Source organism: Oncorhynchus gorbuscha, linkage group LG19 (assembly GCF_021184085.1).
Source record: "Oncorhynchus gorbuscha isolate QuinsamMale2020 ecotype Even-year linkage group LG19, OgorEven_v1.0, whole genome shotgun sequence".
NCBI classification, from domain to species: Eukaryota; Metazoa; Chordata; class Actinopteri; order Salmoniformes; family Salmonidae; genus Oncorhynchus; species Oncorhynchus gorbuscha.
In genome coordinates this window covers 68,195,635-68,211,711 of record NC_060191.1, presented here as the reverse complement: position 1 = coordinate 68,211,711, position 16,077 = coordinate 68,195,635, and the positions used below count along the sequence as shown (strand labels likewise).

The window sequence follows — 16,077 nt, the reverse complement described above, 5'->3', positions numbered from 1 at the left end:
GGGAGAGAAGCTGCTCTGGGGGAGAGATATGGCTCTGGGGTAGAGATGGCTCTGGGGGAGAGATATGGCTCTGGGGGAGAGATATGGCTCTGGGGTAGAGATATGACTCTGGGTAGAGATATGACTCTGGGGTAGAGATATGACTCTGGGTAGAGATATGACTCTGGGTAGAGATATGACTCTGGGGTAGAGATATGACTCTGGGGGAGAGATATGACTCTGGGTAGAGATATGACTCTGGGGGAGAGATATGGCTCTGGGGGAGAGATATGGCTCTGGGGGAGAGATATGGCTCTGGGGGAGAGATATGACTCTGGGTAGAGATATGGCTCTGGGGGAGAGATATGGCTCTGGGGTAGAGATATGGCTCTGGGTAGAGATATGGCTCTGGGTAGAGATATGACTCTGGGGTAGAGATATGACTCTGGGTAGAGAGATGACTCTGGGTAGAGATATGACTCTGGGGTAGAGATATGACTCTGGGTAGAGATATGACTCTGGGTAGAGATATGACTCTGGGGTAGAGATATGGCTCTGGGGGAGAGAAGCTGCTCTGGGGGAGAGATATGACTCTGGGGTAGAGATATGGCTCTGGGGTAGAGATATGGCTCTGGGGGAGAGATATGACTCTGGGTAGAGATATGGCTCTGGGGGAGAGATATGACTCTGGGGAGAGATATGACTCTGGGTAGAGATATGGCTCTGGGTAGAGATATGGCTCTGGGGGAGAGATATGGCTCTGGGGTAGAGATATGGTTCTGGGGGAGAGATATGGTTCTGGGGGAGAGATATGGCTCTGGGGGAGAGATATGACTCTGGGTAGAGATATGGCTCTGGGGTAGAGAGATGACTCTGGGTAGAGATATGGCTCTGGGGTAGAGAGATGACTCTGGGTAGAGATATGGCTCTGGGGTAGAGAGATGGCTCTGGGGTAGAGAGATGGCTCTGGGGTAGAGATATGGCTCTGGGGTAGAGAGATGGCTCTGGGGGGAGATATGGCTCTTGGGTTGGGTAGAGAAACTGCTCTTCTCACTGTTTCCTGTTGCCTGAGTCTTGTTGAATGCTGTTTGATCAACAAACACACAGGCTTTCCACCACTAACGCACACAACATGCCTCTAATGCCATGAACAAACTGCGATAGTTATTCTCAGAGTGTATTTGTTTGCAGAAACATTAAAACACACATCAAACAAACTTATTCAAGCTTTAAACAAACATTTGTTAGAACAAGTGTTAAAAATGCTTTGGACTGGGCACATTAGCTGTTGGACTAGCGCCTCCTGCTAATAGGACTGGGCACATTAGCTGTTGGACTAGCGCCTCCTGCTAATAGGACTGGGCACATTAGCTATTGGACTAGCGCCTCCTGCTAATAGGACTGGGCACATTAGCTATTGGACTAGTGCCTCCTGCTAATAGGACTGGGCACATTAGCTTCTGGACTCGCGCCTGCTGCTAATAGGACTGGGCACATTACCTTCTGGACTAGCGCCTGCTGCTAATAGGACTGGGCACATTAGCTACTGGACTAGCGCCTGCGGCTAATAGGACTAGCGCCTGCTGCTGATAGGACTGGGCACATTAGCTACTGGACTAGCGCCTGTGGCTAATAGGACTAGCGCCTGCTGCTAATAGGACTGGGCAATGCTCTGCTCTGCTTTATTTACCTCATGCTTATGATTGTATGTGAATGTGGGCACCTACAACCTGCCGCCTGTAGTTCTAGTCCTTATCCCCTGCTGCCTGTAGTTAGTCCTTATCCCCTGCTGCCTGTAGTCCTAGTCCTTATCCCCTGCTGCCTGTAGTCCTAGTCCTTATCCCCTGCTGCCTGTAGTCCTAGTCCTTATCCCCTGCTGCCTGTAGTTAGTCCTTATCCCCTGCTGCCTGTAGTTAGTCCTTATCCCCTGCTGTCTGTAGTTAGTCCTTATCCCCTGCTGCCTGTAGTTAGTCCTTATCCCCTGCTGCCTGTAGTTAGTCCTTATCCCCTGCTGCTTGTAGTTAGTCCTTATCCCCTGCTGCTTGTAGTTAGTCCTTATCCCCTGCTGCCTGTAGTTAGTCCTTATCCCCTGCTGCCTGTAGTCCTAGTCCTTATCCCCTGCTGCCTGTAGTCTTAGTCCTTATACCCTGCTGCCTGTTGTTAATCCTTATACCCTGCTGCTTGTAGTTAGTCCTTATCCCCTGCTGCTTGTAGATAGTCCTTATCCCCTGCTGCCTGCAGTCCTAGTCCTTATCCCCTGCTGCCTGTAGTCTTAGTCCTTATACCCTGCTGCCTGTTGTTAGTCCTTATCCCCTGCTGCCTGTTGTTAGTCCTTATCCCCTGCTGCCTGTAGTCTTAGTCCTTATACCCTGCTGCCTGTTGTTAGTCCTTATCCCCTGCTGCTTGTAGTTAGTCCTTATCCCCTGCTGCCTGTAGTTAGTCCTTATCCCTGCTGCCTGTAGTCCAATTTGTAAGTCGCTCTGGATAAGAGCGTCTGCTAAATGACTTAAATGTAAATGTAAATGTCTTAATCCTTATCCCCTGCTGCCTGTAGTCTTAGTCCTTATCCCCTGCTGCCTGTAGTATTAGTCCTTATCCCCTGCTGCCTGTAGTCTTAGTCCTTATCCCCTGCTGCCTGTAGTCTTAGTCCTTATACCCTGCTGCCTGTTGTTAATTCTTATCCCCTGCTGCTTGTAGTTAGTCCTTATCCCCTGCTGCCTGTAGTTAGTCCTTATCCTCTGCTGCCTGTAGTTAGTCCTTATCCCCTGCCGCCTGTAGTTCTAGTCCTTATCCCCTGCTGCCTGTAGTCTTAGTCCCTATCTATTGTCCCTTCATTAGGGTGTGTGTCTGTACTGTCATTAGGGTGTGTGTCTGTACTCTCATTAGGGTGTGTGTCTGTACTCTCATTAGGGTGTGTGTCTGTACTCTCATTAGGGTGTGTATCTGTACTCTCATTAGGGTGTGTGTCTGTACTCTCATTAGGGTGTGTGTCTGTACTCTCATTAGGGTGTGTGTCTGTACTCTCATTAGGGTGTGTGTCTGTACTCTCATTAGGGTGTGTGTCTGTACTCTCATTAGGGTGTGTGTCTGTACTCTCATTAGGGTGTGTATCTGTACTCTCATTAGGGTGTGTATCTGTACTCTCATTAGGGTGTGTGTCTGTACTCTCATTAGGGTGTGTGTCTGTACTCTCATTAGGGTGTGTGTCTGTTACTGTACTCATTAGGGTGTGTGTCTGTACTCTCATTAGGGTGTGTGTCTGTACTCTCATTAGGGTGTGTGTCTGTACTCTCATTAGGGTGTGTGTCTGTACTCTCATTAGGGTGTGTGTCTACACTCTCATTAGGGTGTGTGTCTGTACTCTCATTAGGGTGTGTGTCTGTACTCTCATTAGGGTGTGTGTCTGTACTCTCATTAGGGTGTGTGTCTGTACTGTCATTAGGGTGTGTGTCTGTACTCTCATTAGGGTGTGTGTCTGTACTCTCATTAGGGTGTGTGTCTGTACTCTCATTAGGGTGTGTGTCTGTACTCTCATTAGGGTGTGTGTCTGTACTCTCATTAGGGTGTGTGTCTGTACTCTCATTAGGGTGTGTGTGAATTTGATTGTCTGGTTTCTGCAATGGGGTCAGAACTGCTGTAATAGTGTGATGGTGACAGAGCATGCATGATTTGTGTGTGTGGTGCTAGGGATCTGGTTGGGCTTTAAGCCTCAAGTATATTTCTTGGGTATGTGTGTGTTAATGTCGTTAGGTATCACTCAAATAAAGATTGTTTTTTCTCTACACACACACACACACACACACACACACACACACACACACACACACACACACACACACACACACACACACACACACACACACACACACACACACACACACACACACACACACACACACACACACACACACACACACATTGTGGTTAAATCTGATCTGGATTGTCTCTATCTCTCACACACACTTTTGCTGAGACTATAAAGTTATGTTTTTATCCATCTAACATAACTTTGTTATGTCAAAAGCAGTGATTACTTTTCAATAGGAAGTTGTAGGTGAGTGTTGTCTCTAACCCGTACCCCCACCCCCCCACACACACACACTCCCTTTTCTTCCCCTCTGTGTTGCCTTGGCAGCAGAGTGATCCTCTGCAGACAGGAAATGGGCTTAGGGAAACAGGAAGTTGTTGTGGTTACTGATGTGTTTGATGATAGCCAGGGCCACCAGCCGCTGTGTGTGTGTGTGTGTGTGTGTGTTGGCCCGGGAGGTGACTGTCCCATGGTATGTCTGTCTGTTTCCTCATGCTCTGATCTAGTGGGAGAGACAAAGAATGGATTGACACTTTTTCAATTGATCCCAAAGTGAAATAGTGAACTCCAGACAAGTGTAGTTCTGAGTGCAATGAGGTGTGTGTGTTTGGTAGCAAGTGAGGTTTTTCCATCTCTGGAGGCTGAATACCAACCCAGCGTCCTATAGTGCAGTGTGCACTAGGGTTGGGAATTGCCAAGGACCTCACGACACGTTATTATCATGATACTTAGGTGCCGATAAGATATGTATTGTGATTCTCATGATTCTATATGTATTGTGATTCTCATGATTCTATATGTATTGTGATTCTCATGATTCTATATGTATTGTGATTCTCATGATTCTATATGTATTGTGATTCTCATGATTCTATATGTATTGTGATTCTCATGATTCTATATGTATTGTGATTCTCATGATTCTATATGTATTGTGATTCTCATGATTCTATATGTATTGTGATCCTCATGATTCTATATGTATTGTGATTCTCATGATTCTATATGTATTGTGATTCTCATGATTCTATATGTATTGTGATTCTCATGATTCTATATGTATTGTGATTCTCATGATTCTATATGTATTGTGATCCTCATGATTCTATATGTATTGTGATTGATTCTATATGTATTGTGATCCTCATGATTCTATATGTATTGTGATTCTCATGATTCTATATGTATTGTGATTCTCATGATTCTATATGTATTGTGATTCTCATGATTCTATATGTATTGTGATTCTCATGATTCTATATGTATTGTGATTCTCATGATTCTATATGTATTGTGATTCTCATGATTCTATATGTATTGTGATTCTCATGATTCTATATGTATTGTGATTCTCATGATTCTATATGTATTGTGATCCTCATGATTCTATATGTATTGTGATTCTCATGATTCTATATGTATTGTGATTCTCATGATTCTATATGTATTGTGATTCTCATGATTCTATATGTATTGTGATTCTCATGATTCTATATGTATTGTGATTCTCATGTATTGATTCTGATTCTATATGTATTGTGATTCTCATGATTCTATATGTATTGTGATTCTCATGATTCTATATGTATTGTGATTCTCATGATTCTATATGTATTGTGATTCTCATGATTCTATATGTATTGTGATTCTCATGATTCTATATGTATTGTGATTCTCATGATTCTATATGTATTGTGATTCTCATGATTCTATATGTATTGTGATTCTCATGATTCTATATGTATTGTGATTCTCATGATTCTATATGTATTGTGATTCTCATGATTCTATATGTATTGTGATTCTCATGATTCTATATGTATTGTGATTCTCATGATTCTATATGTATTGTGATTCTCATGATTCTATATGTATTGTGATTCTCATGATTCTATATGTATTGTGATTCTCATGATTCTATTCTCATGATTCTATATGTATTGATTCTCATGATTCTATATGTATTGTGATTCTCATGATTCTATATGTATTGTGATTCTCATGATTCTATATGTATTGTGATTCTCATGATTCTATATGTATTGTGATTCTCATGATTCTATATGTATTGTGATTCTCACGATTCTATATGTATTGTGATCCTCACGATTCTATATGTATTGTGATTCTCACGATTCTATATGTATTGTGATCTCACGATTCTATATGTATTGTGATTCTCACGATTCTATATGTATTGTGATTCTCACGATTCTATATGTATTGTGATTCTCATTCGATTCTATATGTATTGTGATTCTCACGATTCTATATGTATTGTGATTCTCACGATTCTATATGTATTGTGATTCTCACGATTCTATATGTATTGTGATTCTCACGATTCTATATGTATTGTGATTCTCACGATTCTATATGTATTGTGATTCTCACGATTCTATATGTATTGTGATTCTCATGATTCTGTATGTATTGTGATTCTCATGATTCCATACAGTTGAAGTCGGAAGTTTACATACACCTTAGTGTTCTCGGTAGTAATGAATCACATTTCGCCATCTCGCAGTCCAATGGATGAATCTGGGTTTGGCGGATGCCAGGAGAACACTACCTGTCCCAATGCATAGTGCCTACTGTAAAGTTTGGTAGAGGTGGAATAATGGTCTGGGGCTGTTTTTCATGGTCTGGGCTGGTGAGTGGATCCCAGACCTCACAACCATAATGGGCAATGGGTTCTATAACTGATCGTAATTGGTATGTTGAATTTTGTGTTCCTTTTGATGGCATAGAAGGCCCTTTTTGCCTTGTCTCTCAGATCGTTTACAGCTTTGTGGAAGTTAACTGTGGCGCTGATGTTTAGGCCAAGGTATGTATCATTTTTGTGTGCTCTTGGGCAACTGTGTCTAGATGGAATTTGTATTTGTGGTCCTGGTGACTGGACCTTTTTTGGAACATCATTATTTTGATCTTCCTGAGATTTACTGTCAGGGCCCAGGTCTGACAGAATCTGTGCAGAAGATCTAGGTGTTGCTGTAGGCCCTCCTTGGTTGGGGACAGAAGCACCAGATCATCAGCAAACAGTATACATTTGACTTCAGATTCTAGTAGGGTGAGGCCGAGTGCTGCAGACTGTTCTAGTGCCCGCGCCAATTCGTTGATCTATATGTTGAAGAGGGTGGGGCTTAAGCTGCATCCCTGTCTCACCCCCCAGCCCTGTGGAAAGAAATGTGTTGTTTGTGTACATGGATTTTATAATGTCATATATTTTCCCCCAACACCGCTTTCCATCAATTTGTATAGCAGACCCTCATGCCACATCGAGTCAAAGGCTTTTTTAAAATCAACATAGCGTGGGAAGACTTTGCCTTTGATTTTGATTGTCTGTTTGTCAATTAGGGTGTGCAGAGTGAATATGTGGTCTGTCATATGATAATTTGGTAAAAGACAATTTGACATTTGCTCAGTACATTGTTTTCACTGAGGAAATGTATGAGTCTGCTGTTAATGATAATGCAGAGGATTTCCCCAAGGTTGCTGTTGACGCATATCCCCCTGTAGTATTTGGGGTTAAATTTGTCTCTACTTTTGTGGATTGGGGAGATCAGTCCTCGGTTCCAAATATTGGGGAAGATGCCAGAGCTAAGGATGATGTTAAAGAGTAGAAGTATAGCCAATTGTGATTTGTGGTCTGTATATTTGATCATTTCATTGAGGATGCAATCAACACCACAGGCCTTTTTGGGTTGGAGGGGATGTATTTTGTCCTGTAGTTCATTCAAGGTAATTTGATAATCCAGAAGGTTCTGGTAGTCTTTAACGTCTTATGGTATAGGGGACAGTTGTAGTTCATTCAAGGTAATTTGATAATCCAGAAGGTTCTGGTAGTCTTTAACTTCTTATGGTATAGGGGACAGTTGCGTCCCACTTGGGCAAAAAAACAGGGGAAGTGCGGCAAATTAAAAAAGAATGATAGAAAAATCAAACTTTCATTAAATCACACATGTAAGATACTCAATTAAAGCTACACTATTATCTGATGGTAGCCCAATAGTAAACAAAGAGGGTAGCATATTTCAACCCTGCAGGCGCTACACAAAACACAGAAATATAATATAAAACATGCCTTAGACAAGCTTCTTTTGTTGGCACTCCAATATGTCCCATAAACATCACAAATAAACATCACAAATGGTCCTTTTGTTGGATTAATTCCGTCGATATATATCCAAATGTCCATTTATTTGACGCGTTTGTACAGAAAAAAACAGCTTCCAAAAAACGCAACGTCACTACAAAATATTTCAAAAGTTGCCTATAAACTTTGGCAAAATATTTCAAACTACTTTTGTAATACAACTTTAGGTATTTTAAAATGTTAATAATCGATCAAATTGTTGACGGGTCAATCTGTGTTCAATACAGGAAGACAACAAACCAACGCTACTTTTCACGTCTTGCGCACTCTCAACAGTGTTACCCAGTTCCTAGATGGCCTACTTCTTCATTGCACAAATGAATAACCTCAACCAAATTCCAAGGATTGGGGACATCCAGTGGAAGTGGTAGGAACTGAAAACAGGTTCCTAAGAAATATAATTTGCCAATGAGAACTCAGTGAACAGACAGAGACCAAAACAAAACAAAATTCTGAACGGTTAGTCCTCAGGGGTTTGCCTGCTGAGTATAACAGTAGTTCTGTTATACTCACAGACATGATTCAAACAGTTTTAGAAACTTCAGAGTGTTTTCTATCCAAATCTACTATCTAATCTATCTATCATATGTATATTTTATATTCCTGGCATGAATAGCAGGAAGTTGAAATTGGGCACGCTATTTATCCAAAAGTGAAAATGCTGCCCCCTATACCTTAAGAAGTTAATAGCTGATTCTAAGATTTCTGTCTCTCCTGCCCCCCTATCTTATCTCTCTCTCCTGCGCCTCTCTCTCTCTCTCTCTCTCTCTCTCTCTCTCTCTCTCTCTCTCTCTCTCCTGAGCCACTCTTCTCTCGTCTCTCCCTACTGCCTCCCCCTCGTCTCTCGTCTCTCTGAGCATTGCTGGGAGATGAGGTCATCTCGTTCAGGCTTCTTGAGGCGAGATTTAGCCAGATATCAGATACAGGAACACATAGAACAAGGGAGAGGAGGGAGGGAGAGGGGGAGAGGGGGAGACAGGTGAAGACTGGAGAGGAAAAACAGAGAAGATCAGCGAAAAGAAGAGGGAAGTCTGAGCCAAAAATGAAGGGAGGGGAATAGTTGCAGAGAGTGTGTGAAAAATGGAGGGAGGGGAATAGTTGCAGAGAGTGTGTGAAAAATGGAGGGAGGGGAATAGTTGCAGAGAGTGTGTGAAAAATGGAGGGAGGGGAATAGTTGCAGAGAGTGTGTGAAAAAATGGAGGGAGGGGAATAGTTGCAGAGAGTGTGTGAAAAATGGAGGGAGGGGAATAGTTGCAGAGAGTGTGTGAAAAATGGAGGGAGGGGAATAGTTGCAGAGAGTGTGTGAAAAATGGAGGGAGGGGAATAGTTGCAGAGAGTGTGTGAAAAATGGAGGGAGGGGAATAGTTGCAGAGAGTGTGTGAAAAATGGAGGGAGGGGGGGAGGAGAGAGTGAAGTATAGAGACTACTTGTTACAACACTACATAACATTTGAAATGTCTATTTTATTTTAAATGTTTCCCTTGTTTAGTTCCCTTTTTGTTTATTGTCCATTCCATTTGCTTTGGAATTATAAACATAAGTTTCCCATGCCAATAAAACCCTTTGAATTGAATTTAGAGAGGGAGGGGAGAGCGAGAAAGAGGACCAGGACCAGAGGTGTTTTCACCGAGACAGGCAGCAGGAATGTGGCCCTATCTATCTTCTCACTGGCATAATGGCCCTGAACCCCCTTTGACTCACACAGCCCTGCACTTACTCAATGTCATTCTAGTGTGTATGAGCGACTTCAATTTGCACTGTACTTTTAGGGCGAGGGTCATATTTACACAGGCGTGCGTTGGGAGTGGTCACTCATGGTCTGTTTCAGATAGACCTGTCACTAACAACACATGGGAAATATTCTGATTACTATCACACACTCTCTCCTTCCTCCCCTCTTCTCGCCATCAATATTGCTCTTCTAACTACTTTAGGCTTCCCCTGCAGCTGATGGTTATCCTCAGAAGTTCACAGTGTACACTGGAACAGTATGGCATGGCACCTCCCCAGCACCTTACTTTAGGAAGAGAGGGATGGAGCACAGAGACTGTTAGAGGGACAGAAAGGAGGGGGATGTGAGAGAGGGGGAAAGAAGGGGATGAGAGAGAGGGGGGAAAGAAGGGGATGAGAGAGAGGGGGAAAGAAGGGGATGAGAGAGAGGGGAAAGAAGGGGATGAGAGAGAGGGGGAAAGAAGGGGATGAGAGAGAGGGGAAAGAAGGGGATGAGAGAGGGGGAAGAAGGGGATGAGAGAGGGGGAAAGAAGGGGATGAGAGAGAGGGGGAAAGAAGGGGATGAGAGAGAGGGGAAAGAAGGGGATGAGAGAGAGGGGGAAAGAAGGGGATGAGAGAGAGGGGAAAGAAGGGGATGAGAGAGGGGGAAAGAAGGGGATGAGAGAGAGGGGGAAAGACTGGTGTAGAGAGCAGGTAGTCAGAGGGGAATAAAGAGAGAGGGAGGGGTTGATGTTTTGGGACTTGTATAAGGTCAGACAGCGGGAGAGGGGGGGAGGATTAAGGAGAGAACACAGTGTTTATATCATCAGAGGTATTAATCATTTTTCAGACCACCTAGAATCAAACACTGCCCTCTATCTCCTTCTCCTGCTCTCTTTTCCTCCCTCTCAACCCCCCTGTGTCGTCCCCTTCTGAGAACCCCCAGGCCTTGTGAGACACGTGTGTGTGCACACACCTTTGTAGACAGCGGTTGTGGAGGAGTTGTTGTTGTTGTGGTCTGTACCTCATTCTGAGCCCCAGAGGAGATGCTCTGCTGGGGACCTTTTACTGTGGGAGGACAAGGGTGGAGGAACACACACACATTTCATCTCTTCTTTCCAGCAGGGGGTTGGTGGGCAGGGAGGGGTAGTCCTGTTTCAACTAGAAGGTCAGCTCTCCTAGGGATGGAGAGAGATGATGAAAAGGGGTTGGTGGGCAGGGAGGGGTCGTCCTGTTTCAACTAGAAGGTCAGCTCTCCTAGGGATGGAGAGAAATGATGAAACGGTCGAGAGGGACAGAGAGAAAGGAAGGGCATAGAGATATGGCTGAACAGATGACACAGAAAATAACCAGTTCACCATTTCCCAGCATGCCCTTGACCCTGGACCAGAGGGAATGTTTGGTAAAAGGTTAGTTATACCCGCCATTTGGGCACCAAATAACAGTGTTACATTCTCGTAAGACGGCACATGAGAAAGCTATTGTCATGGAACCTCTGGTACCAACAAGAAAGGATAGTTATTTGTTGCTTTTCAAGCTCTCAGTAGTTTACTGTCTTGCTGTGTCTGAGGGTATATACGAGTAAGTTATCCCCCCTGGTCTCCCACCTCCACCCCTCTGTCATGTTGCCATGGTTTCCCGCAAGGGCCTCAGCAGTGCAGGTCTCAGGAGCATATGGGCCAGAACATCCTCTGTGTCTGCTTCCTGTCCTGGACGGACACACCCCCCCCTCTGTCCATGTCACCTTCTAATACACAGACAGACTGGCTTATACGTTTTTGCAACCAAGGCAACATAAATGTTTTGTGTTCTGCTATAAGAGCCCGGCCGGGTGGCCCATTTTAAGGACAGACTGATTATGGTGAGCTGGGGGGTATTTTTAAGGTGGAACTGGACCTAGTATGGGGAACCTTACATAGAAGATAGAAACTGTCCGATGACAACAAAGCCAAACGAAAGGGAGGAACAGATGTGGATGGATGGAGAGAGAGAGGTCAAAACATACAATGCATCTCATTTCATTTTCTCTTCTCCTCCCTCCTCTATTTCCCACTCTTCTCTTTCCTCTGTGGAGAGAGACATTCAAGGATTTTCACAGGAATATTATATGGCAAGGTTATAATAACCTTTTGGTTATTTCAGACAGATTGCGACTTATATTTTACCCCAACCACATGTCTTTCTCTCTCTCTCTCATTCCACATTTCTCTCTCTCTCTCTCTCTCTCTCTCTCTCTCTCTCTCTCTCTCTCTCTCTCTCTCTCTCTCTCTCTCTCTCTCTCTCATTCCACATTTCTCTCTCTCTCTCTCTCTCTCTCTCTCTCTCTCTCTCTCTCTCTCTCTCTCTCTCTCTCTCATTCCACATTTCTCTCTCTCTCTCTCTCTCTCTCTCTCTCTCTCTCTCTCTCTCTCTCTCTCTCTCTCATTCCACATTTCTCTCTCTCTCTCTCTCTCTCTCTCTCTCTCTCTCTCTCTCTCTCTCTCTCTCTCTCTCTCTCATTCCACATTTCTCTCTCTCTCTCTCTCTCTCTCTCTCTCTCTCTCTCTCTCTCTCTCTCTCTCTCTCTCTCTCTCTCTCTCTCTCATTCCACATTTCTCTCTCTCTCTCTCTCTCTCTCTCTGTTTCTCTCTCTCTCTCTCATTCCACATTTCTCTCTCTCTCTCTCTCTCTCTCTCTCTCCCTCTCTCATTCCACATTTCTCTCTCTCTCTCTCTCTCTCTCTCTCTCTCTCTCTCTCTCTCTCTCTCTCTCTCTCTCTCTCTCTCTCTCTCTCTCTCTCTCTCTCTCTCTCTCTCTCTCTCCCTCTCTCATTCCACATTTCTCTCTCTCTCTCTCTCCCCTCTCTCATTCCACATTTCTCTCTCTCTCTCTCTCTCTCTCTCTCTCTCTCTCTCTCTCCTCTCTCTCATTCCACATTTCTCTCTCTCTCTCTCTCTCTCCCTCTCTCATTCCACATTTCTCTCTCTCTCTCTCTCTCTCTCTCTCTCTCTCTCTCTCTCTCTCTCTCTCTCTCTCTCTCTCCCTCTCTCATTCCACATTTCTCTCTCTCTCTCTCTCTCTCTCCCTCTCTCATTCCACATTTCTCTCTCTCTCTCTCTCTCTCTCCCTCTCTCATTCCACATTTCTCTCTCTCTCTCTCTCTCTCTCTCTCTCTCTCTCTCTCTCTCTCTCTCTCTCTCTCATTCCACATTTCTCTCTCTCTCTCTCTCTCTCTCCCTCTCTCATTCCACATTTCTCTCTCTCTCTCTCTCTCTCTCTCTCTCTCTCTCTCTCTCTCTCTCTCTCTCTCCCCTCTCTCATTCCACATTTCTCTCTCTCTCTGTCTCTCTCTCTCTCTCTCTCTCTCTCTCTCTCTCTCTCTCTCTCCCTCTCTCATTCCACATTTCTCTCTCTCTCTCTCTCTCATTCCACATTTCTCTCTCTCTCTCTCTCTCTCTCTCTCTCTCTCTCTCCCTCTCTCATTCCACATTTCTCTCTCTCTCTCTCTCTCTCTCTCTCTCTCTCTCTCTCTCTCTCTCCCTCTCTCATTCCACATTTCTCTCTCTCTCTCTCTCTCTCTCTCTCTCTCTCTCTCCCTCTCTCATTCCACATTTCTCTCTCTCTCTCTCTCTCTCTCTCTCTCTCTCTCCTCTCTCATTCCACATTTCTCTCTCTCTCTCTCTCTCTCTCTCTCTCTCTCTCTCTCTCTCTCTCTCTCTCCCCTCTCTCATTCCACATTTCTCTCTCTCTCTCTCTCTCTCTCTCTCCTCTCTCATTCCACATTTCTCTCTCTCTCTCTCTCTCTCTCTCTCTCTCTCTCTCTCTCTCTCTCTCTCTCTCTCTCTCTCTCTCTCTCTCTCTCTCTCTCTCTCTCTCTCATTCCACATTTCTCTCTCTCTCTCTCTCTCTCTCTCTGTGTCTCTCTCTCTCTCATTCCACATTTCTCTCTCTCTCTCTCTCTCTCTCTCTCTCTCTCTCTCTCTCTCTCTCTCTCTCTCTCTCTCTCTCTCTCTCTCTCTCTCTCCCTCTCTCATTCCACATTTCTCTCTTACTCACTATAACTAAATATGTTTTATTCTCCTTTTCTCTCTGCCCTCCTCTCTCTCTCTCTCTCTCTGTCTCTGTGTCTCTCTCTTCACTCTCTTCACTCTCTCTCTCTCTTCTCTCTCTCTCTGTCTCTCGCTCTCTCTCTCTTCTCTGTCTCTCTCTCTTCTCTCTCTTCTCTCTCTCTGTCTCTCGCTCTCTCTCTCTCTGTCTCTCGCTCTCTCTCTCTTCTCTGTCTCACTCTCTCTTCACTCACTCTCTCTTCACTCTCTCTCTCTTCACCCTCTCTCTCTCTTCACCCTCTCTCTCTCTTCACCCTCTCTCTCTCTTCACCCTCTCTCTCTGTCTCTCCCTCTCTCTCTCTCTCTCTCTCTTCACTCTCTTCTGTCTCTCTCTTCACTCTCTCAATCTCTTCACTCTCTCTTCACTCTCTCTCTCAATCTCTTCACTCTCTCTCTTCTCTCTCTCTCTCTCTCTCTCTCTCTCTCTCTCTCTCTCTCTCTCTCTCTCTCTCTCTCTCTCTCTCTCATTATGTAGGATCCACCCTGGGTAATTACAGAGCACTTTGCTTATGTAAAACCCCCCACAGACTACGAGTGTAGCTGTCCTGTGCCACAGTTTTGCTGTCCCAGACAAAATTTCCACATTGTGGGCAAATTCGTAGTTCGTAAACGATTTTCGGATGTCTTGGCTCATTCAGTGTGACAGGGTCTATCTATGTCTGCCGATTTCAGTACCGCTATGTTCGGTCATCAGCTCCAAGTTCTGACAGTCAATTGTTTTCCATTCATCGTGTACACGGCCAGCACGGAATATGTACACAATTATACGATTATTGTGAATGTATTTTTTTTCTTTTATTTAACCAGGAAGGGCTCATTGAGATTTGAAATCTCTTTTTCAAGAGTGTCCTGTCCAAGATAGGCAGCTCCAAGTCATTACACAATTACAGATAGAAAACATGAACAATGAAATTTCCCTAATAATCTTGTTTACATGGACACATCTGATAACAGGCTACCTGATGGCATTTTGATAAATATATTTCAACTTTATTTTGATTAATGATTTTTAAAATTTTATATCAAAATGCCAGTTCCAATCATACGTCTGTAATGTTACAGCAGGTGGAATGTGTCTGTGTGTTCTTTAGTAACTCACACACAGTGAATACATGTTCTGAGTGATCGGCTCACAGGCCTGCTGCCTACTCCTCTCCTCAAACACAAAGACATGAGTGTGTGTGTGTTCCACTACTGCATAGCTCAGAGCGTAGCCGCGTTGACGCTCACACACACACACGCACACGCACAAACAACAAGTTCTGGACCCAACTGGTTCTGTGGGTGGACTTGAGCAGCTCTGTCCAGTTTTCTCCAATCTCTCCTTCCATCCTTGGCTTCTTTCGGCTCTTGTTCCTGCTATGATTCCCGTGTCCAGGAGAAAAGCAGGAAGGACATGTCAGAATGGCTGCTGGGGTCTAGGAGCAGGCCTCAGGGTGAGGATGTGGAGGAGAGGAGATGGGAGGGAGGACATGTCAGAATGGCTGCTGGGGTCTAGGAGCAGGCCTCAGGGTGAGGATGTGGAGGAGAGGAGATGGGAGGGAGGACATGTCAGAATGGCTGCTGGGGTGTAGGAGCAGGCCTCAGGGTGAGGATGTGGAGGAGAGGAGATGGGAGGGAGGACATGTCAGAATGGCTGCTGGGGTCTAGGAGCAGGCCTCAGGGTGAGGATGTGGAGGAGAGGAGATGGGAGGGAGGACATGTCAGAATGGCTGCTGGGGTGTAGGAGCAGGCCTCAGGGTGAGGATGTGGAGGAGAGGAGATGGGAGGGAGGACATGTCAGAATGGCTGCTGGGGTCTAGGAGCAGGCCTCAGGGTGAGGATGTGGAGGAGAGGAGATGGGAGGGAGGACATGTCAGAATGGCTGCTGGGGTGTAGGAGCAGGCCTCAGGGTGAGGATGTGGAGGAGAGGAGATGGGAGGGAGGACATGTCAGAATGGCTGCTGGGGTCTAGGAGCAGGCCTCAGGGTGAGGATGTGGAGGAGAGGAGATGGGAGGGAGGACATGTCAGAATGGCTGCTGGGGTGTAGGAGCAGGCCTCAGGGTGAGGATGTGGAGGAGAGGAGATGGGAGGGAGGACATGTCAGAATGGCTGCTGGGGTGTAGGAGCAGGCCTCAGGGTGAGGATGTGGAGGAGAGGAGATGGGAGGGAGGACATGTCAGAATGGCTGCTGGGGTGTAGGAGCAGGCCTCAGGGTGAGGATGTGGAGGAGAGGAGATGGGAGGAAGGGCCCAGAGCAACTGTTCAGGTTTGGAATGTGCGTGCGTGTGTCTCTCTCAACCTCTCAACCTGCCATTACATCACTCACAACACGTGGATGACATCATTTGAAAGCACT

At 45.1% G+C, this 16,077-nt stretch overlaps 1 protein-coding gene across 1 annotated transcript in view; it reads left to right on the top strand.

Moving 5' to 3' along the window:
* The window catches only part of arhgef17 (Rho guanine nucleotide exchange factor 17), a 112,478-nt gene that overhangs the window by 2,258 nt on the left and 94,143 nt on the right, over positions 1–16,077 (top strand). The gene's annotated exons all lie outside the window — the stretch shown is intronic.